At 42.1% G+C, this 26,937-nt stretch overlaps 1 protein-coding gene across 1 annotated transcript in view; it reads right to left on the bottom strand.

Moving 5' to 3' along the window:
* Positions 1–26,937, bottom strand: part of STK32C (serine/threonine kinase 32C) — a 173,658-nt gene that overhangs the window by 108,115 nt on the left and 38,606 nt on the right. The gene's annotated exons all lie outside the window — the stretch shown is intronic.

Raw genomic sequence — 26,937 nt, 5'->3', positions numbered from 1 at the left:
GAGGTGGGGAAAGTGGGGGTGGGGAAAGCAATTCTCCCTTCATGCAATTGCTAATGATGTGAGGAAAAGTGTCCTAATGGGGTTCTGATCTATTCCATTTGTTTTTATCTTATTATTTCATTATATTTTTGTGTTTTAATCTGGAAGCCACCCTGGGGAGGGGTGTTGCTTTGGGGGGTGGGCAAAAGGCAGGGTAGAAATCTTCTACAAAATAAAAATAAAAATAAAATGAACTTCATGGAGTAACTTTGAGCCAGTCGTTCACTCTCAGCCTAAACTGCCTCACAGGGTTGTGAGGATAAAATGGGGGTATGCTTCTGAAGAAAGAGTGAGATATAAATGTGAGAAATAAATACAATAAAATAATTTACCAATAGTAATTTTTGTGAACCGCCCAGAGAGCTTCAGCTATTGGGCGGTATAGAAAATAAATAAATAAATAAATAAATAAATAAATGCTTGCCACTGATGAAGACATCTTTTGCTCCAGCAAGAGCACAATGTCAGGGAAAGCCCCTGCCCTTCTTCTATGTCTGAAAAAACGTGAGGAGATCAGAAGCATCCATTTAATTTTCAACTAACCACAGGGACTGTAGTTGTTATTATTATCTATAGTTTATTGAAACAAGCCAGGACCATTAGCCAAGGCTTAAAATTTGATCGCTTCAATAAACCATAGTTAACATTAACCTCAGACTGTCTGGATTCAGATATAACAACCAAGTGTAGTTAGTTGGAAAGAAGAAGTGGATGCTTCTGATCTCTTCCTTGCAGCCTCGTGGCCCCAGGGCTTGTGTACATACTGTTAAAACATGGTTTTGTGTTACATGCAAACACAGCCAATGACTGTAATTAACTTGTAAACTTGGTTACACGTAACTAACAAAAGTGGCATGTAATTCCACAAACCTGGTGGAAGTCACCCAAGACTCCTTTTGACCATCCTGAACTCACCTGCTGATACTCTTATTCTAGTATTGTTAGAGCCACAGGAGCAAAGCCTTGAGTTAGGGCAAAACTAGATGTGACATTCAACAGGGGGCTGTTGCCAAAAAAAGGCAACCCCGGGTCAAGTTCTCCATGACTTCTACTCATGCATTTCCCTGTCCCTGCTCTACATCATTGGCTGCTGCCAGTAGGGGTGGGGAAACATGGATAAGTCAGCCTAAACATTACAGAGAGAAAGAAGAGCACTCATTTTCAGCAGCAGACCTCATGCCGAACCTTTTGTCTCTCCATAACATCGAGATATGGGGCTTGCTTTGGAATAATGTGTTCCTATATTTGTCTATGTGATAAGGGCCAGTGGCACAGTGCCAGAGATTGGCCCCTTCCTGGAGACAACCTGCCTACCCTCCGCCCTTGCTGCTGCTGCCCTGCCAGCCCCCCCACCACTGGGGGCTCTGTGCAGCCCCAGTGCCAATGCTAGCCAGTCACTTGGGCATGTTTACCCAGTGGGCACCGGCAGAGTGATGGAAGGGATGGGAGTTAAACCAACACTTGGCTCCGAGCCATGGGGGTGGCTGCCTTCATAGACCCCCCAAAATGCAGTGCCCAAATGTAATGGTGAATGTGCATGTAGACAAAGGAACAAACGGACGTTAGGATGCATCTGAGTGTGGGTTTGCAACTGTGTTTTCAAAATGAACCTGGCAATTATGTGATCTAGAAATGTACTATTTCCTTTAGTGAAATAATAACAGGTTCAGGGTACTAATGAGAACTCATAAGCAGCAGAAATGCTGCTTGTGGATGGAATTATTGTATATCCTTTGCACAGGAGGGCTTTGTGCCTTCTATTGCCCCATGACTTTTGGTCATGGGGCGCTATAGTAACTTGCTGAATTGTAATGCTGAATAGTGTCAATGCATGTCAGAGGTTCACATACTACCTCACAAAAATAATGAACTGAACTCAGGAAATAATAATTAGTAGAATTACTCAGTCTGACAGGAGGAACTACCTTGAGGACTACGGTCAAATGGTGAGGTGATTTTTTTTTTTAAAAAAACACATAAATAATGTTTTATGTGGACAAAGAATATAAATTTAGAAAAACAAAACATTCATATATATAAACAGGTAGGTATTTCCTGACAATAACTACATTTGAGCATAAAAACAATACAGAAGAGATTATATTAATGAAAACTATGAATAGAGGTGTATATCACATTCAAACTTCATCATTAAAAACATTAATGAAAATTTATCATTTCCTAATAAATTGATTTTCATCTATTTGATTTTCATGACCCAGAATATATGTACATTTAAGCATTATAGCTGTATCCCAACTCCTGTTGCACCAATCTGATAGAATCAGAGCTATAGACATTTTAGCTGTTGTTAATAAATTTGTGATCATCTCGATATCAGCTATGTTGACATGTTTCCAAATAATTTAATAATACTCCTACTAGTTCATTTGGAATATTATATAACCCATAATCTGTTCAATATAATACAATTCTAACTACCAAAACCCTTTGATTTTATCATATTTCTCAAAATACATGCATATAATCCACATGAGATTTTTCACACCTCCAAAAATTGTCCTGAGATGAATTACAAAACTATCTGTAATTTGGTTTAAAATATCTTTGATGCACTGTTGTATAGAACTTTTCTTTCAAATTTGCTGTCATCCATACTTCAGCTATATTCTCTCTTAACTGAAACCACATTTTTTCTGTGATGGTTATACCCACATCCTTTCCTCATTTGTTTTGATAATTCATAAACCCCCTACTTTGCACTTCACTGTGAATTTTATATACTTTTTCAATTAATCCCTTCTTTACTGACCCATAATGCAGTTCCTCCATTACTGCTGCATCTTTTGGTGTTCCATATTTTCTAATTCATGCAACATTGACATGCCTTATTTGAAAGGATGTATACAATTTATGCCCCTTCATGGATCACTGCCTTGTTGTGGCGAAGGGGCTTGCGTAACTCACTGAAGCCATAAGCTATGCCGTGCAGGGCCACCCAAGACGGACAGGTCATGGCAGAGAGTTCTGACAAAATGTGGTCCACTGGACAAGGAAATGGCAACCCACTCCAGTATTCTTGCCAAGAAAACCCCATGGAACGTATCACAAGGCTAAAAGAGATGACGCCGGAAGATGAGCCCCTCAGGTTGGAAGGTGTCCAATATACTACTGGGGAAGAGCAGAGGGTATTTCCAAGTAGCGCCAGAAAGAGTGAAGCTGCTGGGCCAAAGCCAAAAGGACACTCAGCTGTGGATGTGTCTGGTGGTGAAAAGAAAATCCGATGCTGTAAAGAACAATATTGTTTAGGAACCTGGAATGTAAGATCAATGAATCAAAGTAAGCTGGAGGTGGTCAAACATGAGATGGCAAGATTGAACATCGACATCTTGGGAATCAGCGAACTAAAATGGACAAGCATGGGCAAATTTAATCCAGGTGACCATCGTATCTACTACTGTGGGCAAGAATCCCTTAGAAGAAATGGAGTAGCACTCATAGTCAACAAAAGGGTGGGAAAAGCAGTACTGGGGTACAATCTTAAAAACGATAGAATGATCTCAGTACGAATCCAAGGCAAACCATTCAACATCACAGTAATTCAAGTCTATGCCCCAACCACTGATGCCGAAGAAGCTGAGGTTGATCGGTTCTATGAAGACCTACAACACCTTCTAGAACTAACACCAAAAAAAGATGTCTTCTTCATCACAGGGGATTGGAATGCTAAAGTAGGAAGTCAAGAAATCACCGGGATAACAGGCAAGCATGGCCTTGGTGTACAAAATGAAGCAGGACAAAGGCTAATAGAGTTTTGCCAAGAGAACACGCTGATCATAGCAAACACTCTTTTCCAACAGCACAAGAGGCGACTCTACACATGGACATCACCAGATGGTCAATATCGAAATCAGATTGATTATGTCCTTTGCAGCCAAAGATGGAGAAGCTCTATACAGTCAGTAAAAACAAGACCTGGAGCTGACTCTGGCTCAGATCATGAGCTTCTTATTGCAAAATTTCGGCTTAAATTGAAGAACGTAGGGAAAACCACTAAACCATTCAGGTATGACCTAAATCATATCATTATGAATATACAGTGGAGGTGAGGAATAGATTTCAGGGATTAGACCTGATAGACAGAGTGCCTGAAGAACTATGGACGGAGGTCCGTAACATTGTTCAGGAGGCAGCAACTCAATCCATCCTAAAGAAAAAGAAATGAAGAAAACAAAGTGGCTGTCTGATGAGGCTTTACAAGTAGCTCAGGAAAGAAGGGAAGTGAAAAGCAAGGGAGAAAGGGGAAGATATATCCAACTGAATGCAGATTTCCAGAGAATAGCAAGGAGAGACAAGAAGGCCTTCTTAAATGAACAATGCAAAGAAATCGAGGAAAACAACAGAATGGGAAAGACTAGAGATCTCTTCAAGAAAATTGGAGATCTCAAGGGAACGTTTTGTGCAAAGACGGGCATGATAAAGGACAAAGAAGGCAGGGACCTAACAGAAGCAGATGAGATTAAGAAGGGGTGGAAAGAATACAAAGAAGAACTATACAGGAAAGATCTGAATGTCCCTGATAGCCATGATAGTGTGGTCACTGAAGTTGAGCTGGACATCCTCGAGAGTGAAGTGAAGTGGGCCTTAGGAAGCATTACTAACAACAAAGCTAGTGGAGATGACAGTATTCCAGCTGAGCTATTTAAAATCCTAAAAGACGATGCTGTTAAACTGCTGCACTCAATATGCCAACAAATTTGGAACACTCAACAGTGGCCACAAGACTGGAAAAGGTCAGTTTACATTCCAATTCCAAAGAAGGGCAACGCCAAAGAGTGTTCAAACTACCGTACAATTGTGCTCATTTCACATGCCAGCAAGGTTATGCTCAAAATCCTACAAGCTAGGCTTCAGCAGTATGCGAACCGAGAAGTACCGGAAGTACAAGCTGGGTTTCGAAGAGGCAGAGGAACTAGAGATCAAATTGCCAACATTCACTGGATCATGGAGAAAGCAAGAGAATTCCAGAAAAACGTCTATTTCTGCTTCATTGACTATGCTAAAGCCTTTGATTGTGTGGATCACAACAAACTGTGGCCAATTCTGAAAGAGATGGGGGTACCGGACCATCTTACCTGTCTCCTGAGAAACCTGTACGAGAGTCAAGAAGCAACAGTAAGAAACAGACATGGAACAACTGATTGGTTCAACACTAGGAAAGGAGTACGACAAGGCTGCATATTGTCGCCCTGCTTATTTAACTTATATACAGAGTACATAATGAGAAACGCCGGGTTGGATGAATCACAGGTCGGAATTAAGATTGCCGGGAAAATTATCAACAACCTCAGATACGCAGATGATACCACCCTAATGGCAGAAAGTGAAGAGGATCTAAAGAGCCTCTTGTTGAGGGTGAAAGAGGAGAGTGCAAAAGCTGGTTTGAAACTCAACATTAAAACAACTAAGATCATGGCATCTGGCCCCATCACTTCCTGGCATATGGAAGGGGAAGAAATGGAGGCAGTAACAGATTTTACTTTCTTGGGCTCCAAGATCACCACAGATGGCGACTGTAGCCATGAAATTAAAAGATGCTTGCTCCTTGGGAGGAAAGCTATGGCAAACCTAAACAGCATAGTAAGAAGCAGAGACATCACCTTGCCAACACAGGTTCATCTAATCAAAGCTATGGTTTTCCCAGTAGTAACGTATGGCTGTGAGAGCTGGACTATATGGAATGCTGAGCACCGAAGAATTGATGCTTTCGAACTGTGGTGCTGGAGAAGACTCTTACGAGTCCCCTGGACTGCAAGGAGGTCAAATCAGTCCATCCTAAAGGAAATCAACCCTGAGTGCTCCTTGGAAGGACAGATACTGAAGCTGAAGCTCAAATATTTTGGCCACCTAATGCAAAGAGAAAACTCTCTGGAAAAGACCCTGATGCTGGGAAAGACTGAGGACAAAAGGAGAAAGGGACGGCAGAGGATGAGATGGCTGGATAGCATCACTGATGCAATGAATATGGACTTGAGCACGCTCCGGGAGAGCGCGGAGGACAGGAAGGCCTGGCGTGCTATGGTCCATGGGGTCACGAAGAGTTGGACATGACTGAACGACTGAACAAAAAACAAAATACAATTTATGAACAGAAGAGTTCATCTTATCCCTCATAAACTCATTAACATAAAATCTCATTATTTCCCCAAAAATCTTTCAGCACATGAAATCCATAAACTTCCCAAGAAGATATGTCCCCTTATCCAAGTTATTTTTCCCTAATTTAATTTCCATAAATTCTCAAGCTGTAAAACTTGGAAATCATGTGTGCCACTCTGAACTTCTTTGAGGAAGGGTGGGATAAACATATAACAAATTCTTATACTAATATCCAACCTCTCAAAGACTGCTCTTTTTGTTTGTGAGGAATGCAACAGAGTCTTTGTGAATATGCAGCAGCCCGTGTCGTTGCTTTTGCTATGAGAAAACCAAAATCTGAAGAACAGGCTACTGGCATCTGTTCATTTGATTTATAGCTCTGTTTGAATTTTAGCTCCTAGCTAATTCCACAGCCATAATGGGAAATAATGGAGGAAGGCAAGTGTGTTTATACATCATTTTAATTATATTTAATGTGGCCTAGATCTGCAGACAAAGCACCCAGAACATTATTACTACTAGAATAATGGCCATGATCTTTAAAAAGTAATCATAGTGTAAGATGCTATATAACTTATCTAGCTAGATTAAAAAAAATCTGTGTCAACTAAATATGAACATTCTTGCTTTTAGAATACTGGTTTAAATCTTAAGTAAAGTCAATAAAAGAAATCCACTTCACTTGGGCCCCGACTTCAAAAGGTTGGCATTTTATACATGGATTAATTTGGTTATGTTTTCCTGGAAATTGTCATTTTAAAAATGGCGACTCCCTGCAATAAGAGCTGGCACGCATCCAGGCCTCAGGAGCTGGCAGTGGCGATGGCAGCGGCAGCAGAGGAGGAGGAGGAGGAGGAGGCAGAGAAGTCGGCAGTGACTGAGGAGGAGGAGAAGGTGGTGACGGAGAAGGCGGTGGCAATGAAGGAGGAGGAGGCAAGGTAAGGAGCTGGGGGGTTGCGCAGGGCCGTCAGGGGGGGACTTGAAGCGGGGTTCGGCCACCGGAATCCCGCTTTGGGTTCGGGGCTGAGTCAGGTTGGGGGCCCCCCGAATCTGGTCAGGGCCCCCCGAATCAGCCTGAGCTGAATCGGGCCCACCTCCGAAGCCATGAAGTGGCGTCCGAGTCAGATCAGGGGGTCCCTGCACAGCCCTACTCATTAAGCTGTTTGGGTTTTTTAACCCACCACAGATGGTTCCCCTCTCCCAAAGATTTTTTTTTAATTTATGGAAAAGTTACCATGTCCCTAGGCCTGCTATCATTTTGGCTACATAATGATCCATCCTCAGAGAACGAGTTCACTATTAGAATATAGAAGAATATAAATCTTTTACTCTGGCCCATGCATGCACGTTCAGTTCTGTTCACCTCTATGGAAAATACAAGGTGGGCGTACAAAAGGATACAAGCACAAAGCTGTGAAGTAAAGAGGATGCCTGCACACACAGAAGGCCCGTGTGTGCATCAAAGAACATAACAGAGCTCTGGGTTCAGGACAAATACCATAAAATGAAACGTGCGGTTAACAGGAAATTTGACACGGGGATGCTTTATAAGGTCTTTGTGTTTTTAAGAGAAATTGTGGGGGAAAAGAATTATCTGGAGACAGAATACTGGAAAAGAAATGCACACTCACAAGTGGCCAAAGTTCCCATTAGGAAAGCAGGGTCTCTCTGAGGCTGCTCTTAGGGCCTGGGCAGGTTTAGATGGGTGTACATGGTTCTTCAAAGCAATGGGTGGTTAACTTGCCTAGGTCCTAATCCTATGAGTTTTTATGGTAGTGATGAATCCTTCTACTGATTGACTTGACTTGTTTTGATGAAAGCCAAGAAAAAACACTATCTTTAAATGTATTTGTTTTATTATTGTTTTAATCAAATTTTTCTTTTTAAAAAATGTTTTATTTCCTATTATTATTATCCACCTTGAACACCATTTACTTGGTGGAAAGGCAGGGTACAAAATCAATCAATCAATCAATCAATCAGTCAAGGAAAGAAAACAGGAGTGCATGTATATGGCTCTTTTCTGGGTTTTAGAAGAGCTCCCAAAACATATTTATCCCAGTCTGCATTTAGGTGATGTTATGGCACTGTGCTTTAATAATGGATTTCTCTGTTGCTGTTATTTTAATATTACTTAATGTGGTTTGCTATTTTATTGTTTTAATAACTTGCATTCTTATTATATTGTTGTTTTGCCAATTGCTTTGTAAGCCATCTTGCGGGGGTGTACACCCTAAAAGGTGGGATAAATGTCTATTTAATAATAATAATAATAATAATAATACTGCAAGAAGGTAGAGAAATGGGGAACACTGGCTCCAAGTATGAATTCAAAATCACTAGCCAAAATTTGTATTACATGCTTCTGTTTCTTCTTGATAAAGTCCAATGACCAAGACTACAATAAGTAAACAATAAGTATTGAAGCCCCCCTCCCCTCTCTCAATCAAAATAGCTCAGTATAGCTTTTATGTGGAATGCAGTGTTTCTAAAAATGACAACACATCTCCACAAAAGATGTGATTATTCCAAAAATAGAATATCCTAAAGTCGCTGGGAACAATACATAATGTTACTTGTGTGTGTGTGAGCTGACAGCGAAAACTGTCTTTCACTAATGACTCAGATATCTTATCATTGGGGATGATTTGTAATAGCTGACTCAGGTATAAATGGGGACGGGAGATTTTCATGACACACAGCCTTAACAAGCAAAGAGATGACAGCTATTGCCTATTCAGACAGGACCATTTTCACCCACTAATGTGTCTTCAGTGTGACATAGTTTTGACAATGACAGTCCATTAAATACAAAAAGGTTTTGGCTTAACGATTCAGTGAAGAAATTGGACCGTCACAAATGCCAAAAAATATTCTCTAAATTACAAAGGAAACTGAATGCAGCAAAGTTACTTAACAGCATAAATGAAACTGGAACTGCAAACCGTGACTTTAGAATATATTATGGTAGGGGTCCCCAAAGTGGCATCTGTGGACACCATGGCACCTGCAGGCACCTCCAATGGCACCCGTGAAGGGTTCCTCACCCACAAAACTTTTTTTTCCAGTTTTTAAAATATACATACATAGATTTGTATACATCCATAGCAATGAATACATATGAAATGCATACAGCCTTCTAGGAATTATACATAGGCTCCAACAAAATCAGACCAAATATCCAAATAAGTATCCATGTAAAGGTGGCGTCTATACCACCCATTCAAATACTGAAAGTGTTATAAGGTTGTCAATCCATTGCATTATAGGAGGTGAGTGTTTTATCCTTCCAGTGTTGTAATATCAGTCTTTTAGCTGTCAAAAGGCACCGAGAATCAACTTATGCTGAAGCTTTGTTAATTTCCACGAAGCAGGTAAATAATGTAAAAGAGTATGTACATCAGTGAATATTAAAGTCTGTTCCAGTACAAAGTTTATTGTTGTAATAACTTCCTCCCCAAAAGAAGCAACTAGCAGACATTGCCAAAACGTATGTTTAAAAGAAGCATTAGCTGTATTGCACCAACAGCAATTAGCCAAATTAGGCAATCTCTTATTAAAGAGATGTTGTGGTGTCCAGTAGACATGAAACAAAAGTTTTTACTGAATAAGATGGAGCCTAAGATCCATAGACGCGACAGGGAGATGTCAAAGCAGCGATCCAGTGATTAGGCATTTTGCGGTGGTGCCCACAGCAGTTTCTCAAATTCCCAATCGTGCCCATGGGTCCAAAACAGTTGGGGCCCCCTGTAACTATGGGATATTTTGTTTCTTATAAAAGCAATATTGATCATTACTTCTCTTGATTACTCTGATAACTGATGTTCAGTATGTCACCTCTTATGCAAAGAATGAGATTTTAGATTTGACAACAGACAAACATTTCCTCTGGAAAATCCTTAGTGGAAAGCAAATGATATATAGATACTTAATTATACTTAATGCTCAGTAAAAGCGTTTGTACAAGCTAGCTACATCTGTATCTCAAGAAGCAATTGAGAAGGTTGAGCTGACTCTCCCCTAAATCCTCACTGGATTTAATACATGGCTTCATTCATCCATCTCAGTTTACAGTTGGTGGCCAATAATAGGTATACAAAGCTTGCATTTATATATTACTATGATCACTTCAGAACAGCTGCTAAGAGTGGCCTTTTGTCTTTTCCTTTCCTGAACCTATCTAATAGACTTGAAGCTACATGCCAAGCTTTCCTTCATCCACAGAGTCATCCATAAGAACATAAGAAGAGCCCGGCTGGATCAGACCAAGGTTCCATCTAGTCCAGCATTCTGTTCACACAGTGGCCAACCAGCTGTTGACCACGAACCCACAAGCAGGACACGAGTGCAACAGCACCCTCCCACCCGTGTTCCCTAGCAACTGGTGTACACAGGCCCACCGCCTCTGGTACTGGAGGTAGCACACAGCCGTCAGGACCAGCAGCCATTGATAGCCTTCTCCTCCAGGAATTTGTCTAACCCCCTTTTAAAACCATCCAAATTGGTGGCCATCACTACATCCTGTGGTAGCGAATTCCATAGTTTAACTATGCATTGTGTGTAGTGCTTCCTTTTATCTCTCCTGAATGTCCCACCAATCAGCTTCATGGGATGACCCCAGGTTCTAGTATTTTGAGAGAGGGAAAAAATGTCTCCCTATTCACATTCTCCACACTATGCATAATTTTGTACACCTCTATCATGTCTCCCTTTGTTGTTGTTGTTCAGTCGTTAAGTCATGTCCAACTCTTTGTGACTCCATGAACCATAGCACGCCAGGCCTTCCTGTCCTCCGCTCTCTCCCAGAGTGTGTTCAAGTTCATATTCATTGCATCGGTGATGCTATCTAGCCATCTCATCCTCTGCCATCCCCTTCTCCTTTTGCCTTCAATCTCACCCAGCATCAGGGTCTTTTCCAGTGACTTTTCTCTTCGCATTTGTTGCTGTTGTTCAGTCGTTCAGTCGTGTCCAACTCTTCGTGACCCCATGGACCATAGCACGCCAGGCCTTCCTGTCCTGCGCTCTCTCCCGGAGCATGTTCAAGTCCATATTCATTGCATCGGTGATGCTATCTAGCCATCTCATCCTCTGCCGTCCCCTTCTCCTTTTGCCTTCAGTCTTTCCCAGCATCAGGGTCTTTTCCAGAGAGTTTTTCTTCGCATTAGGTGGCCAAAATGTTTGAGCTTCAGCTTCAGTATCTGTCCTTCCAATGAGCACTCAGGATTGATTTCCTTTAGGATTCACTGATTGGACCTCCTTGCAGCCCAGGGGACTCGTAAGAGTCTTCTCCAGCACCACAGTTCGAAAGCATCAATTCTTCGGAGCTCAGCCTTCCTTATAGTCCAGCTCTCGCAGCCATACATTACTACTGGGAAAACCATAGCTTTGATTATACAGACTTTGTCGGCAAGGTGATGTCTCTGCTTCTTACTATGCTGTCTAGGTTTGCCATGGCTGTCCTCCCAAGGAGCAAGCGTCTCTTAATTTCATGGCTACAGTCACCGTCTGCCGTGATCTTGGAGCCCAAGAAAATAAAATATGTCACTGCTTCCATTTCTTCCTCTTCTATATGCCAGGAAGTGATGGGGACAGATGCCATGATCTTCGTTTTTTTAATGTTGAGTTTCAAACCAGCTTTTGCACTCTCCACTTTCACCCTCAACAAGACGCTCTTTAGATCTTCTTTGCTTTCTTCCATTAGGGTGGTATCGTCTGCATATCTGAGGTTGTTGATAATTCTCCCGGCAATCTTAATTCTGACCTGTGATTCATCCAACCCGGCGTTTCTCATTATGCACTTTGCATATAAGTTAAATAAGCAGGGCGACAATATGCAGTCTTGTCGTACTCCTTTCCCAATTTTGAACCAATCGGTTGTTCCATGTCTGGTTCTTACTGTTGCTTCTTGACCCTCGTACAGGTTTCTCAGGAGACAGGTAAGGCGGTCTGGTACTCCCATCACTTTAAGAATTGGCCACAGTTTGTTGTGATCCACACAGTCAAAGGCTTTAGCGTAGTCAATGAAGCAGAAATAGACGTTTTTCTGGAATTCTCTTGCTTTCTCCATGATCCAGCGAATGTTGGCGATTTGATCTCTAGTTCCTCTGCCTCTTCGAAACCCAGCTTGTACTTCAGGTACTTCTCGGTTCACATACTGCTGAAGCCTAGCTTGTAGGATTTTGAGCATCACCTTGCTGGCATGTGAAATGAGCGCAATTGTACGGTAGTTTGAACACTCTTTGGCATTGCCCTTCTTTGGAATTGGAATGTAAACTGACCTTTTCCAGTCTTGTGGCCACTGTTGAGTGTTCCAAATTTGTTGGCATATTGAGTGCAGCAGTTTAACAGCATCAGCTTTAGGATTTTAAATAGCTCAGCTGGAATACTGTCATCTCTGCTAGCTTTGTTGTTAGAAATGCTTCCTAAGGCCCACTTGACTTCACTCTCGAGGATGTCCGGCTCAAGTTCAGTGACAGTATCATGGCTATCAGGGACATTCAGATCTTTCCTGTATAGTTGGTCTGTGTATTCTTTCCACCTCTTCTTAATCTCATCTGCTTCTGTTAGGTCCCTGCCTTCTTTGTCCTTTATCATGCCCGTCTTTGCACAAAACGTTCCCTTGAGATCTCCGATTTTCTTGAAGAGATCTCTAGTCTTTCCCATTCTATTGTTTTCCTCGACTTCTTTGCATTGTTCATTTAAGAAGGCCTTCTTGTCTCTCCTTGCTATTCTCTGGAAATCTGCATTCAGTTGGATATATCTTCCCCTTTCTCCCTTGCTTTTCACTTCCCTTCTTTCCTCAGCTACTTGTAAAGCCTCATCAGACAGCCACTTGGCTTTCTTGCATTTCTTTTTCTTTTGAATGGATTGAGTTGCTGCCTCCTGAACAATGTTACGGACCTTCGTCCATAGTTCCTCAGGCACTTTGTCTATCAGGTCTATTCCCTTAAATCTATTCCTCACCTCCACTGTATATTCATAAGGGATATGATGTAGGTCATACCTGAATGGTTTAGTGGTTTTCCCTACTTGGAAATTCCCTCTGCTCTTCCCCAGTAATATATTGGACACCTTCTGACCTGAGGGGCTCATCTTGCAGCGTCATCTCTTTTAGCCTTGTGATACGTTCCATGGGGTTTTCTTGGCAGGAATACTGGAGTGGGTTGCCATTTCCTTCTCGAGTGGACCACATTTTGTCAGAACTCTCCGCCATGACCTGTTCGTCTTGGATGGCCCTGCACAGCATAGCTTATGGCTTCACTGAGTTATGCAAGCCCCTTCGCCACAACAAGGCAGTGATCCATGAAGGGGGTGTGATCCATGAAGAAGGTCTCCCTTTACCCTCCTTTTTTTTTCAAGCTAAACAATCCCAGCTGTTGTAACCTTCTCTCATAGGAGAGATGCTCCAGCCCCTTGATCATTTTAGTTGCCGTTTTCTGCACTTTTTCCAGCTCTACAATGTTTTTTTTTTAGGTATGGTGAACAGAACTGTACACAGTATTCCAAATGTGGTTGCACCATAGATTTGCATGGAGGCAGTATGATATTGGCAGTTTTATTCTCAATTCCTTTTCTATTTATGCCTAACATGGAGTTTGCCTTTTTACAGCGGCCGCACACTAGGTTGACATCTTCACTGAGCTGTCCACACAACTCCAAGATCTCTTTCCATGTCTTCAGGAAGAATGAAAATTTGCAACTTGGAATATCAGGTATCTAATTATATAATAAACATAAAGCCTTTTGTGCTTGGAAACACTGGAAAATGGTAATGTAAATTAGTGTTTCATTAGACAGTTACACAGAGATCCTCCAGAGACAATACAGCAAGTGAAAAAAATGTAATTAGTTTCAAAATATAATAACAAAGAGCATGTTATATTTGCATCTTAAGTATCATTTCACCCTCTTTCAGACTTTGGATTGCAGAGAAGAGAAAAAAGCAAGAATAGGCAGAGTGAATTACATTCGAACTCAGTGGTATTTTCAGAGATGGCATCAACGGTAGGTATGAGAGGGCAACTGCCAAGGGCCCATAGGGGTCCACTAACAAAAGCTCCCTGTAGTTGCTTCTCCTCTTCACCATTGCAACCTGTTTGTTCACCTGCCTCTTGGTCTGGCCCAGACAATAGTGGAGGTGAGAAGCATGACAGTAGATGTCACTGCCTACTGGCTGGCTGCCTCTCAAGCAAGCAAGTGTAGCAGTGATGAGATATTCAGTGAAGAACAATACAAGCTGGTGATGATGGTGGTGAGAAGGTAGACTGACTAAGGAAGGGGCCCATTGAGGGTGTCTTGCCCAAGGTGCCAGCATTGGGTGTTATCTTGTGTTTGGAGAGTTTCGTAGTATGGTGTACCCTCTTGAAAGTGTATCCTCTCTCAAATTTGTAAACGGTTTTCATGACTTATGTTTCAACAAAGTCTTTAAAAGTTCAAATGCTGAAGTATACTTTCATATTTTGAGACATTTTATAAAACCGCCAAAAATGGGTGATTTTTTTTTAAAGCACCCCTTCTTAGACCACAAGCTTCAAGGCATTTCCACTGAAGTAGTCCCACTGAAGTCAATGGCACTGTTCCAAGCCCCTGATCCAACTAAAGTTACCTATGCTTAAGTCGAATTGAAATCAATGTGACAAACTTAAGCTCCACCAATTTCAATGGGATTTAACCATGACTAACTTTAGTTGGAGTAGGGCTAAACACCATTTTAGCTGAGCTGTCTAAACAAAGTATAATAAATAGAAGGAATAAAGAACCACTTATGGTATAATTTTTATATCCTGGTATAAATACTTTTCAATGCTTTGTTTGTTGTTTATCCTATATTTCATAGTAAGTGTCAAGTATTTTGCACTGATTCCATTTGGGTGCAAAACTAGAGATACCACAGAATTTCATAAGGTTCATAGCTTGAGGTACCACTTCAAACTTGGAAGGTTCAGGGGGAATCCCTCCAATAAGCCAGGGCCTAACCTTCCTTACCTTCCTTAAAAGTATGTGTACCCTCTCCATCCTTAAGAGAAGAGCAGGTAGAACATTTGTGTGCATCCAGCAGTCTCAGGAAGTCAGATGGGAGAAAGTGGGATTTAGGAGTTTACTAGACTAGTGAAGAGAGGATGTGAGAAAGACTTCAGGGGAAAAGGTAGAAATCAGACCTTTTCCTAGACGTGAGTATGCTAGAAGATTTAAAAACCAAAGGGGTGTGAAATATTCACGTCTGGAGAGAAGGATTTTCAAACTGAACATTGTGTCATAAAGCCTCTAAGACAATTCTAACACATATCTATGTGAAACTGTATCTTGGCTCCACAGCTTCCAACATGAGTCATTCAGCCATTGACACCTAGTAGATGGTGAAAAAGCGTCAGATATTCAAATATGAATTTGTTTTCTGATGAGTTTATAATGCATGACAGTGCCATTTAGTTTGTGCTACTACTCTCCTTAGGTAATTTAACCGTGAAGCACTTGCAGGTGAAGCTGTACTCACCATGTACATATAGAACATTATCAGATTAGTGATGGTATCTCAGTACGATAGAAATACGCTGTGCTCACATTTTTCTCTGGAAAGTCCCGTCAATATATATGTAACCAGTGAAATGCCTATTAATGTGATGGGCAGTGGGGCACAGGACACCTGTACTGATCCACTGGGGAGTCACAGGAATCCCAGTGTCTGGAGAAGCAGTGCTGGCTCCAGGTTTTTGTGCGCCCTTGGGCAAGCCACCCAGTGAGCGAGGAGGCCGTGGCCTCTACTGCTCCACCTTCTCATCAACACACCATTTTCTAGGCCAGAGCAAGAGGCAGGTGAACAAGCAGGCTGAAATGGTGAAGAGGAGGAGCAAGTCCAGGGGGCTCCTGTCAGTGGGCCCCTGCTAAGCTGTGGACCCTCGACAGGTGCTGAGCCATACTTACTGTTGATGCCAGCCTTGATGGAGGCTTTACCTTCCCTCAGTTGTGTTCCAGATTCCAGCTTGTGTACTCCCACATACAGAATAATATGCACGCCACTGAAATCTGAGCATATCCCATCTGCATGGCTCCTTAATCTTCCCTGCCAGGGCCAGACCTCCCATGAGGCAGGGTGAATCCTCCGTCTCAGGTGGCAGAGCAGGAGGAGTGGCAAATTGTGTGCTGCCCACCACCACCACGGATGCCTTGCAGGTACCACCAGGTAGACAGGTGCCTGGATAGGCAAGTGCAGTGGGAGGGGGGTGCCCTGGAGAGATTATTGCTAATTGAAAACTGGTAGTTGCAGAATCAATTAGGAAAGTAGGTAGACTGGAACCAACAGGGTGCTCCAGAGAGCCCTGCTGGCCCTGCTCTTCCACTGTGGCAAATGTGGAGCAGCTACCCACTGCCTTTTGGCTTGCTGTGAGGATTCTCTCAGAGCAAGCTGGTGGATGGATGGCCAGGCTCGCTCTCTGAAGAGCTGTCTCAACTGTAAAAAGCTGCTGGTGTGGCTCTGCAAAGAGCTGGCCAGGCCCCAGTCCCTGGCTCTGAGGAATCCTTCCTCAGAGCCAGGCATTATTGGAGGAGTGTCCCTGAAGATCACCTTTGCCTCAATGTGAGAGATGCAACGGAAGGCTGGGATATGTGGTGGGATTAGGCGAAGACGTGGCGGGGGGCTGGGAGATATTATGGTGGACTGGGAGATGGGGTGGGGGTTGAGGGGTGGTGGGGAGACCCAGTGGGAGTGGCCCATGGTGGGTGGATGCTCAGAGGCTTGCATGTGCTCTCTTGCTTCAGGCAAGGGGGAGAGCAGTGGGAGAGCTTGTGCCAGCCCTGTTCCCTGCATATCTTTTTAATGGCCACCTGCATCAAAAGAAATCAGTGCTCTAAACAAAACATAAACAAAGAGATGACTCTTAAGCATTTTGACAACTTGCCTCAAAGCATGTTTGATTATTTTTGAAGATAAAATCTTCAAACCCCTCAATCTTATTACCCTCAGTCTTAAACATATTTGTCACTGATCAGCCATTTCTTACTGGAACAAGAAGTCCATCAAATACATGGAGCTCCACTGCCTATAAGGGCATTTGTTTCAATGGAAGAAGCAGATCCATGAACATTTCCTTTGCATATAAGACCTGTTCTCTTATCTGAAATTAACAGAACAGCCTAAATGCTCTTTGAGCACATACTAGACTCTCGATCATAGAAGTACCACAATACATGGTGATAACTACTACAGTAAATAGCTTTTTGAAATGGATTAGACAAATTCATAGAGGATAGGTCATACAATGGTTTTTATTCGGAAGCTAAGCAGGGTCAGCCCTGGTTAGTACTTGGATGGGAGACTGCCTGGGAATCAGGCTTCCTGCACTGAGCAGGGAGTTGGACTCGATGGCCTTGTAGGCCCCTTCCAACCCTATGATTCTGTGATTCAGCTGACAAGACACTGAGGCCAAGCAGCATGCAATGGTTCCATGGCCAGCATATGCATTCGCAGTTCCTAAATGGAACTGCAGAGACCATGAGCATCTCTACACCAGCCTAAAATCCTGCATTTAAAACAGGGCTTTTTGCTTCAGTTTTAAATGCAGGATCACAACGGACTCCCTTTGCATGTGCTCCCTTTTCGCCCTCCCCTTTCCCCCTTATCTGAGTCTTCCATATGTTTCATTGATCTTGCTCCTCTTCTTGAGGCTTTTCCTTTTTCACGGAACTCAAGCAGGGTAATTTGATAGCTCGTTATCTCCAATCTATTTAAAAACAGAACAAAGGTCATCTAGTGCAGGAGACGCCCTGGAGGTTCACGATGTCATGAGAAGGACCCACAAACTTCCATGAGTGAGCAATCTCAATAGCAGGATAAATCTCCGTGTGAAGAAGAAGAATCTGTCGTTGTCCAGCAACAGCAATGATAAAATAATCTATTGAATAGCAGGATTGTTATAGCAGCACGAATGTAAAGTCACTGTTTTGTTCCACTTCTAAGGTGCATCACAGTCCACTGGAAACTAAATGGTTCCCACATATATGCAAATTGTGAAACATGTTGTAGGTTTTCATTAATAAAATGCATTAATTAAAATTCCACAGTGCTATTATTTTGTAACTAGAATATTTTGTCCCAATATGTGCAGTGCTCTATTTTAGTAACTCAGTTAAATTAATAGCCTTTTCAAATAAGCACTGTTTTTATTACTGCTTTCCTACTAGGAACTAAACTGTGAATATGCTGCACTTACGGATATAAAACTTTAATACATAACCACATTAACCACAGATGAAGATTCTGGCATGCTTTACCTTTCCTTAAACCCATGCTGAATTTAAACACATCTGCTGTTTATTGCCATGATTACTGATTATTCTTCAGTAACCTACAATGATCTTCAAAAAGTGCCACCGTGGGGTTTAATTTGGTTCACTGGTATAAATCAGGTTGTCTGACTGGCAAATTGGTAAAGTATTAATTCTAAGACTTGCTCTACCAGCACCTAAGTGCTTTGCATCAATTGCATCAACTCCAAAACAGTTGATCCAAAACAGTCAATGAATACAATAAATGGTCATGCTATTACAAAATGTCAAAGGTGCATCGTGATGGGATTGCAATGACTTTGTGATGCCTTTGCAGGTAGATATGCCAGCATAAAGGAGAAAGGTTGGAGCGATAAGCACCATCCAACAGTCAATCGTTTTTAAGCCCTTACTATGGGTGTTGAGTTTTTAGTTTTTTACATACTTATTCCTTGCACATTCCCCAACAAAAAAGTAAAAGGAGCCTCAATCCAGCTATAATCCCCTATGCTCAATAGGACCTTCCACATAAGGAAAAGCCATTTGGTGCATACAGATCAGCACTGGATCTGACTGTATGAAGAAGCAAAGGGCAGATCCAGACATTTACCTTTGCACACACAAGTGTGTAATTTGTCAAATGCTACAAATTACATACTTATGTGTGCAAAACATTTGACAGATTACATTGACAGTTTATTTCTGTGAGTCTGGAAAGATTTGGTTTTCTGCAAGAATTTTCAAGGTGGATTAGAATTTTATATCTCTCTCCTAAGTCGCGTGTGATGGCAAATGGAATTCTTTCAAGTTATTTTTTTGACTACAGAAGGGTACAAGGCAGGGCTGCCCTCTTTGTCTCTTGATATTTGATTTGTGTCTGGAACCCTTGGCAAGTGCAATTAGGCAGAGAAGAGAAATTCATAGGTTTGTGCATCAGCAGGCTGAATATAACACAGCTTTACACGCAGGTGACATTGTTAATTATCAGTAAATTAGACTCTTCTATGCCAGAACTAATAAGATGAATTGATACCTTTGATCACTATTAATTGATCAAAATCTGAATTAATGCCAGTTGGTAGTATGAAGTTACCCAATGTAATTATTAAATGGCAATTCCACTGGTGTCCAGAATTTATAATGTATCTTGGAATACAGGTAACTAGAGATATTTCTCAAATGATTAAACTGAATTTAAGGGGATTGCTTGCAGAAATATTTCAGGATTTAGAAAGATGGGTATCACTTAACTTAAGTATTTGGGGCAAGGTTAATATGCTTAAGAGGAATGTCTTACCACAGGGAATTTATGTATTGTGTAATATTCCTCTATATAGTCCACAAATGCATTTTCAAATATGCAGCATTTTGAAGTTTATTTGTGGGTTGGGGTCCTCCCTGGTTTTCATTTAAGAGGTTGCAGTTGCCAATTAGGGAGGGAGGTTTTAATTTCCCAGATCTTGGTTCCTATCATAAGGCTTATCTCCTATCTCGTACTAATGATTGGAAGATAGGTTTTCATTTGACACTCCCCCATGGGTTGTTTGGGAATCAAATAATGTGACACCTCTTGTAGGCTGGATGGCACTAGGATCTAGGCACATTAAAAAGAAAGGATTGGCTCCACCCACAATTTCTGTGATAATTGTGGATGCTCATGCATTTTTAAATTATATTCCTATGATATGGGTATTAATGGACAGACAGAAAAAGAGAGCCCTAACAGCTGCAAATGAACTTACACTCCAGGCCTGGACTGAAAAACACCCACCACTTATTCAGAGGACTGAAGATCTTACTGCTCTTGCTGCATTTGAATGCATATCTTACAGTCACTTTCATTTGAATGCTCATGATCTGCTTATATTAATACCTATATTTGAAACAGAAGTGTCAAAACTTTATTTGGGTTTGTTTTTTAATCAATGGTGTTATAAACAGTTATTGTGATTGGATTTGCTTTTATTCTTGTTTTTCTTATGTTCTTGCTATATGTTATTGTTTGCAGTCCCCGCTTTTCTTTTCTTTTGTTATAATTGCAAATAAAATTAATTTAGAAAGAGCACACGTAAGTGTGTAACACAGGTCACTGTGCAGGAGCAAACTGAGTCACACACACACACACACACACACACACACCTGTGCATATGCATAGCCATATGCATACCAATGTAATATTTGCACTGCAACCCTCAGCATTCTGAACAACATGGCTGAATGTGTGCCTTCCCATTCATCTCTTGATGTGGATTCAAATATATATCCATAACAAATTTCTCTTTGGTTGCATAAGCTTCATTTGCATGTATTAGTCATGAGTGATACTTTTTCACAAGTAAGTATTTATGTATGAGAACCATGGTCCCTTTATTTGAAAGCATGAAGAGCAGCAGATTTTATTTTTCCTTATATCTGGCACAAATCTAGGGACTGCTTTAATACTGTCTGCATATCAGTGTGCAGTGGACCCAAGCAATTCACTCTGTGCAGAGTTTGGTTTCAACATTTAAAAAAACGTTCTTCAAAAGCTTAGAACTTTTTCCATATGAATCTGCTTCAGAGCCCCTTCTCAAGGTTTAAAAGCACTTAATTCCAAGTTAGATTATGACCAATATGTATAGCTCATACTTTCCCAAAGGAATTATGTTATTTATGGAATTATTGCCATGATACATTTAGGCAGAGGAGCAGACATAGACATGGGTAGGAAATGGAACACATGGGGGCACTCTGTTAGCAAGGTAAAGGGCATGCATTTGATCAGCTTCTTGGAAGCAACCATAACAACTTTTACTGAATGCCTGTACAAGTGGGTGTCTTGGCATCTAAGATGCACTCTAGGTCCTGTTTAGCTGCCAAACCTTATTCTGGTTGTGCCATGGTTGCAAGTGAGGATGTTGTGTGTGTTAAGTATACAATGCCTCCAGCCAGCTTACTGTTTTGAGAATAAGATCCCAGCATGTAACATTTGTATTTGCTTTCTCATTATTATTATTATTAATCATTAATAATCATTCTGTTATCCAAGTGTATATTTATCTGCTTTTTTAATAAAATACATTCAATATATTCAGCTGCATGCAGCCGAGTAAATAGCACCATAGATGGGAGCTATAAAAATATACCCAACTACTACTTAATCCGTCACAACGACCTCTGAATAATATGTCAATCTGTAGGAATATTTTTAAAGTGTCTAAAATAATTCCAAGTTTACCTAGTAAAATAACAGCCTTGTAATGCTAAGTACATTCTGACTTACAACATAGAAAATGTCAAAAAGGTTTTGAAAAGAGAAAGAAAACGAATTATTTTTGTCTGGGATGAAAATGGCCTTCACACAGCTGCTTTGCAAAGAAGAAAACTGAATTCTCAAAAAAAACCAAAGCTCTACACATTCATTCATGGTTCATGTCCCCAAACAAACCTTTATTTGAAGCATTTCATATAAGCACAGATTGAAGTTTAGCACACCACCACACTTGGCAAATTCTGAGCTATGCTTGTTGCAGATGCCAGGCAACCAGTTCACCATGGGCACAGTGTAATTTGGGCTTTAAAAACCAGTGAGCCAATTATTGTGTGAATTGGCTCTTGAGATAAAGCTGTGGGACTGCTGCCTTCTGTTACCATCCATCATATATTGTGGGCTGATCCTATATTACTGGAAGTGACAAGGGAGCTCTTTGCCATGGATCGACACAACTCTGATAATGGAATCCAGCAACTATAAGGGCAGCACCCATGACAAGCTTGCCACCTAAAGCGGGGGTGATGAACCTCAGGCCCAGGGGCCAAGTCTGGCCCTCCTGGGATCCCAATCCAGCCCTCTGGGGTTCCTAGATTGCCATACCCCCTTCCCTTGGCCCCGCCTCCTTTCCCCCAACTCCCAATCATTTCATGGTTTCCTGGCATTTGTGCAGTTTTTTCCCCATCCTAAAAGGTTGAAATGCCTCTTCTACAGCTTAGTTACTAACAGTAAGAGCCTAAAGTTGCAATATGCTGGTATTTGGGGTATTTTTCACCCTGCCCCTTTTGTCATTGGTCCTGCCCACCACTGGAATGTGGACCCTGAGGGATTCCCCAAAATTGAATTGGGCTAAAAGAGCTTCAGCACTAATGACCTACAGGGAGGCCTCTGACCGGGCCAGGTGGTAAGCAGTCAAGCCATGGATCTCATCCATGAATTTCTTAGATAAAAAATATATTACTGAAATAGTATGGGAAGAAGCCACATCTCATATCAGACTCTTTTCTTGTAGGCTGAGAGAGTTCATTCCATCAGATCTCTCAGGGAAATTATACTAAAGGACATTCCACATCCTCCCCTTCCCCCCCCAAAAAAAAAACTTGTGAAATTTTGTATGTCCTGGGAATGTCAATAAACTTGAGCTTTTATTTTGTGCTTTCAATGAGGACTTAGCATAAAACACTCTTCTCCCACGTTCCACCTCCAGAGACACAAAGATACAAATTCTGAACTGATGGTGGTGGTTGCAGCAGCAAGATACCCTGAAACTTATGCACTCTCTGAATTGACAAGAGAAATGGGGAGATGCAAACAGAGTGCAGTTCGATCCAGTCAAACATCACCTCACTTGTTAACCCTGCCACATGTGCCAGCTGGATTTCCCTCATTACCCTCACTGGCACCACTTGTCATGTCATCCAAACCTGGGCAGCACGGCTTGTTTGAGGGGGCAGCAGCCCTCAAATAACCCAACAACAGCCTATGGGTTCAGATGAGATGGCAAGGATAATTAGGGAAACCCAGCCAGCATGCAACCAGCACGCAAGGTGCAGTTAACAAGGCACTGTGGCTTGTTAATCACACCGCAATCAAGCGAACCAGCCCCTTGTCAGTAGCATTACCATTTTTCTCTCTCTCATTCTTTCTTCTTCTTCTTCTTCTTTGTACTGGGCTGTTGTTGTTTTTTGTATAAGAGCCTAAAAACTAACACATCAGAAAAAAAAATTGCATAAAAACAACCATCTGTCAAATTTGGTAGCTTTTAATGTTTAACTGAAGTAACAGAAACAACATGGTAATAAAATGAGTGTGTAACAACCTTGCCACCTCACAAAACAATGTGAGTACTGGCTGTGAGAGCTGCCTCCAAAAGAGATACATGCACCAAGAGAAATGTAAGAGGGAGAAGAAGTCATGCCATGGCCTTTCCCATTAAAAATTCTGACTACGTACTAAACCACTTTACAACTGAGTCTCTGGGACTACATTTCTGATTCTTATCTACAAGCACAGTGTATTAAAAGAATCTAAAGCATTTAGCTATACCCTGTTTGCCTGCATTAAAGTATTCCGCATTTTCATCTCCAGCTTGTGGTAATCCTGGCAGGGTTTTGGGCAGACAGCAGGTGGGTATTAAGCTGCGAGCCTCATGTGCACCCTACAGTTATCAGACAGCTTAAGTGAAGCATTTTGGACATTAAATGCAAACTCAAGCATTCATTTTCACAGCTTTGAAAAGCTTCTTTTTTCTGAGGGCTTCAGGAAATAAATGTGCATCCCATTTCTAAATGGTACAACTTCCATAAAATAAATTTAAACCAGGTATGCCCAGTGATCCAAGTGGAAGGGCAAATTCTCAGCTGGTAAGTCTATCAAATTAATGGAGTGGCACTGAGGTTTGCCCCAAGAATCAGTGGGTCCCCTTAGTCATTGAACAGGTGCAGTTATGTTGTACAGGCAGAGGTGACTAGTAAAAGTAGCAGGGATCAAAGGCGGCTGGTGAGGGGCAATCATAGGGTGCCCTTGCTAGGAACCACCAGGAAGCAGCAGCGAAGGCAGGGATACCTCAGACAATGCTGTGCAAGTGTGGCTAGCCAGTCAGCAATGGGTGCTTGCATGGTGCTGATTGAAAAGCCCTCTGTCTCTACCTCTCAAGTAGAGAAGACATTCTTCTCCCCCACCACACACACCAACCCCGATATGACCACAGAGGCAGTCAACCATTCCTTATGGATAACTGTTTCACTGTACAGAGAAGGAAGATTTCCATTACTAGTCCTGGCCCTGAATATTTCAGGAACCCTTGGCAATGGTGCTCTCGGTTTCTATCTCCGCTTCCACAGGAACACAGCAGCTGTCTTATACTGAGTCAGACGACTGGTCCATGTAGCTCAGTATTGCCTTCACTAACTGGCAGCAGGTCTCCAAGATTTCAGACAGGAGCCCTTCCCAGCCCTACCTGGAGATGCTGAAGACTGAACCTGGGACCATATGTATATCACTCAGCTACGGCCGTCTTCAGCACCTTCACAGCTTTGCTGTGAGTGTCCTTTCCCTTTCCCAATCTTCATCTTCAGAGCCAGAATAAGCCAACAGCCCTGTACTACCATGGAGCATATTCTGGATCAGGAGTGGGGTGGGAAGAAGTCATCCATGTGATTTCCCTAGTTTCCGCCCTGGAATAACATTTCATATCAGCTTGCAGCCATTAGACTTGGTCATTAATGAAGCTGAAGGGAAGGTCAGAAGGGCCCTTGCCAAATAAAGTGGTCCAGGTTGCCACTGTCGATGCCAGCCCTGTCAATGATGCACAGTTTCAGCAGCTGTATTATATACTAGAACTCAACAATAAAATAAACCTTTATTTATCCCTTGACAATAACTGCCAACCCAAATAAATAAACTGGATATAACTGGAGTTATATCACCAATCTTCTGGTTGGGAGATGTTCAGAGGAGAAGTTCCGGAGCCAGAGAGCAACGAGTGGTAATGCATCTTTTACATGTTTCTGCTTTTTTTAAAACTGGTATCTGTGTTGACCCCAGCCCTCAACCCTTCAAGGGTACAGCAGGGGATTCTCATGAGGATGAAGCATAGGCTACTTCCTCAGGGGTAGAATAGTCAGTTCTTTATTCAGGGCCCTCCTGGCCAGAGGACACAGCCCTGCCATTGTCCTCTGGTTCAAAGGATGATTCCCTGGCAGAACCTACATCTCCCCAGACTCACAGAGATCTAAGGCTATAAAATCAGGTGAGATTAACAGTCCAGTCAGCTCCTCCAGGTCTTGTCAGACTACATAAGGCTTCGTTTGGCTTTAGCTCCTTGCTGAGACAACATCCTCTTATTGTTGTAGTAGGTGAGAGCTCCAGCCAGCAGGACCCACTTGGAGCTATCCAAGGTCCTATTTTCCTCTTGCTTTGTCCTGACTGCCATCAGATGCAGTCAGCTTCCCTTGCAAGCCTCAAGGATCCACAGGATGGGGCAGTATCCAGATGACACCCTGAAGAGAGTGCTTTTCATTTATCTCAGACAATGCTCAGTTACAGCCATTGAACAGGTGAAATTTCCCTACTCTGAAAAAGCACATACAGTCTGCTTAAAGGCATGTACAATGTGAAAATAATGAACATGGCAATTGGCTTGCATAGCTTTCCACTAAGCAGCGAACAGATGAAGCTACATTATACATGAGTCAGACATTGGTCCATCTAGCCCAGCCTTCCACAACCTTTGGCCATGCTGGTACCTGCAGCCCGAAACATCTGGAGGGCACTAGTTTGAGGAAGCTGGTCTAGCTCGATGTCGTCAACTTGGGCTGGCAGAGGCTCTCCAGGGTCTCAGAGTGGTCTTCCCCAGCTCTGTTTCATGAGATCCTTTTACCTAGGGATAGCACAGCTGCCCATCTTGGTCCAGGATTCTGGCAGACTGCCTGTACCCCCTGAGCTGCTCCCGCTGAGCCCCTGCCCCTGTTCAACTCCCTCCCATGCTCACTGAGCCACCTGCAACTTACCCAGGCCCCATCTGCCTCTGTCGCGATCACCATGTTTTGAAAAAAAATGGCAATCACAACACTGTACACATAGACATATGCAAAATGGCACCATGAATCCTGTGTATATGGGCGATCCGTGGCACCATTTTGCAAATAACTCTATGTGCAAGTTTTTCATACATAGACTTCCATGCAAAATGGCGCTGTGAATCACCCATATCCACAAGGTTCACAGTGCCATTTTGTGTATAAGTCTGTGTACAGTATTGCAATCGCCATGTTTTTTCAAAACATGGCAACCACAGTGGAGGCGGATGGGGCCCAGGTAAATGCAGGCGGCTCAGTGAGTGGGTATTAGGCTCAAGCGTGGGTTCTGGGGAGCACAAGTAGGGGCAGGGTCTGGGTGGGCACCCAGAGCACCCAGACAGGGCAGGGAGAGGGCATCCATCCCTACTTTTACCTGGAGATGTTTTACCTGGAGATATTGTGGAATAAATCTGGACCTTCTACAAAGAAAGTTTTTGCAGGCTTATAACTGATCATCCTGCCGCTGCCCCATTTTACGTCTCTTTTTGTTGATTCTTTTTATCTTACTTGTTGTTGTTGTAAGCTGAAAAATTCAGAATTACATTGCATTATCTATGGATTTTTAACTGATTTTTAATATTATTATATGTAAACTGCTTAGATATTGTCTTATATGAAGCAGTGTACAGGTATTACTAATACATACATAAATAATAAAGTCAGTGTTCTACCACTAAGCTATACCAC

The sequence above is a fragment of the Heloderma suspectum genome, chromosome 3 (assembly GCF_057233095.1).
Source record: "Heloderma suspectum isolate Gila_16-S chromosome 3, 16-S_ref, whole genome shotgun sequence".
Taxonomy (NCBI): Eukaryota; Metazoa; Chordata; class Lepidosauria; order Squamata; family Helodermatidae; genus Heloderma; species Heloderma suspectum.
The sequence above is the reverse complement of the archived record's forward strand: the minus strand, read 5'-3'. Positions and strand labels throughout refer to the sequence as shown.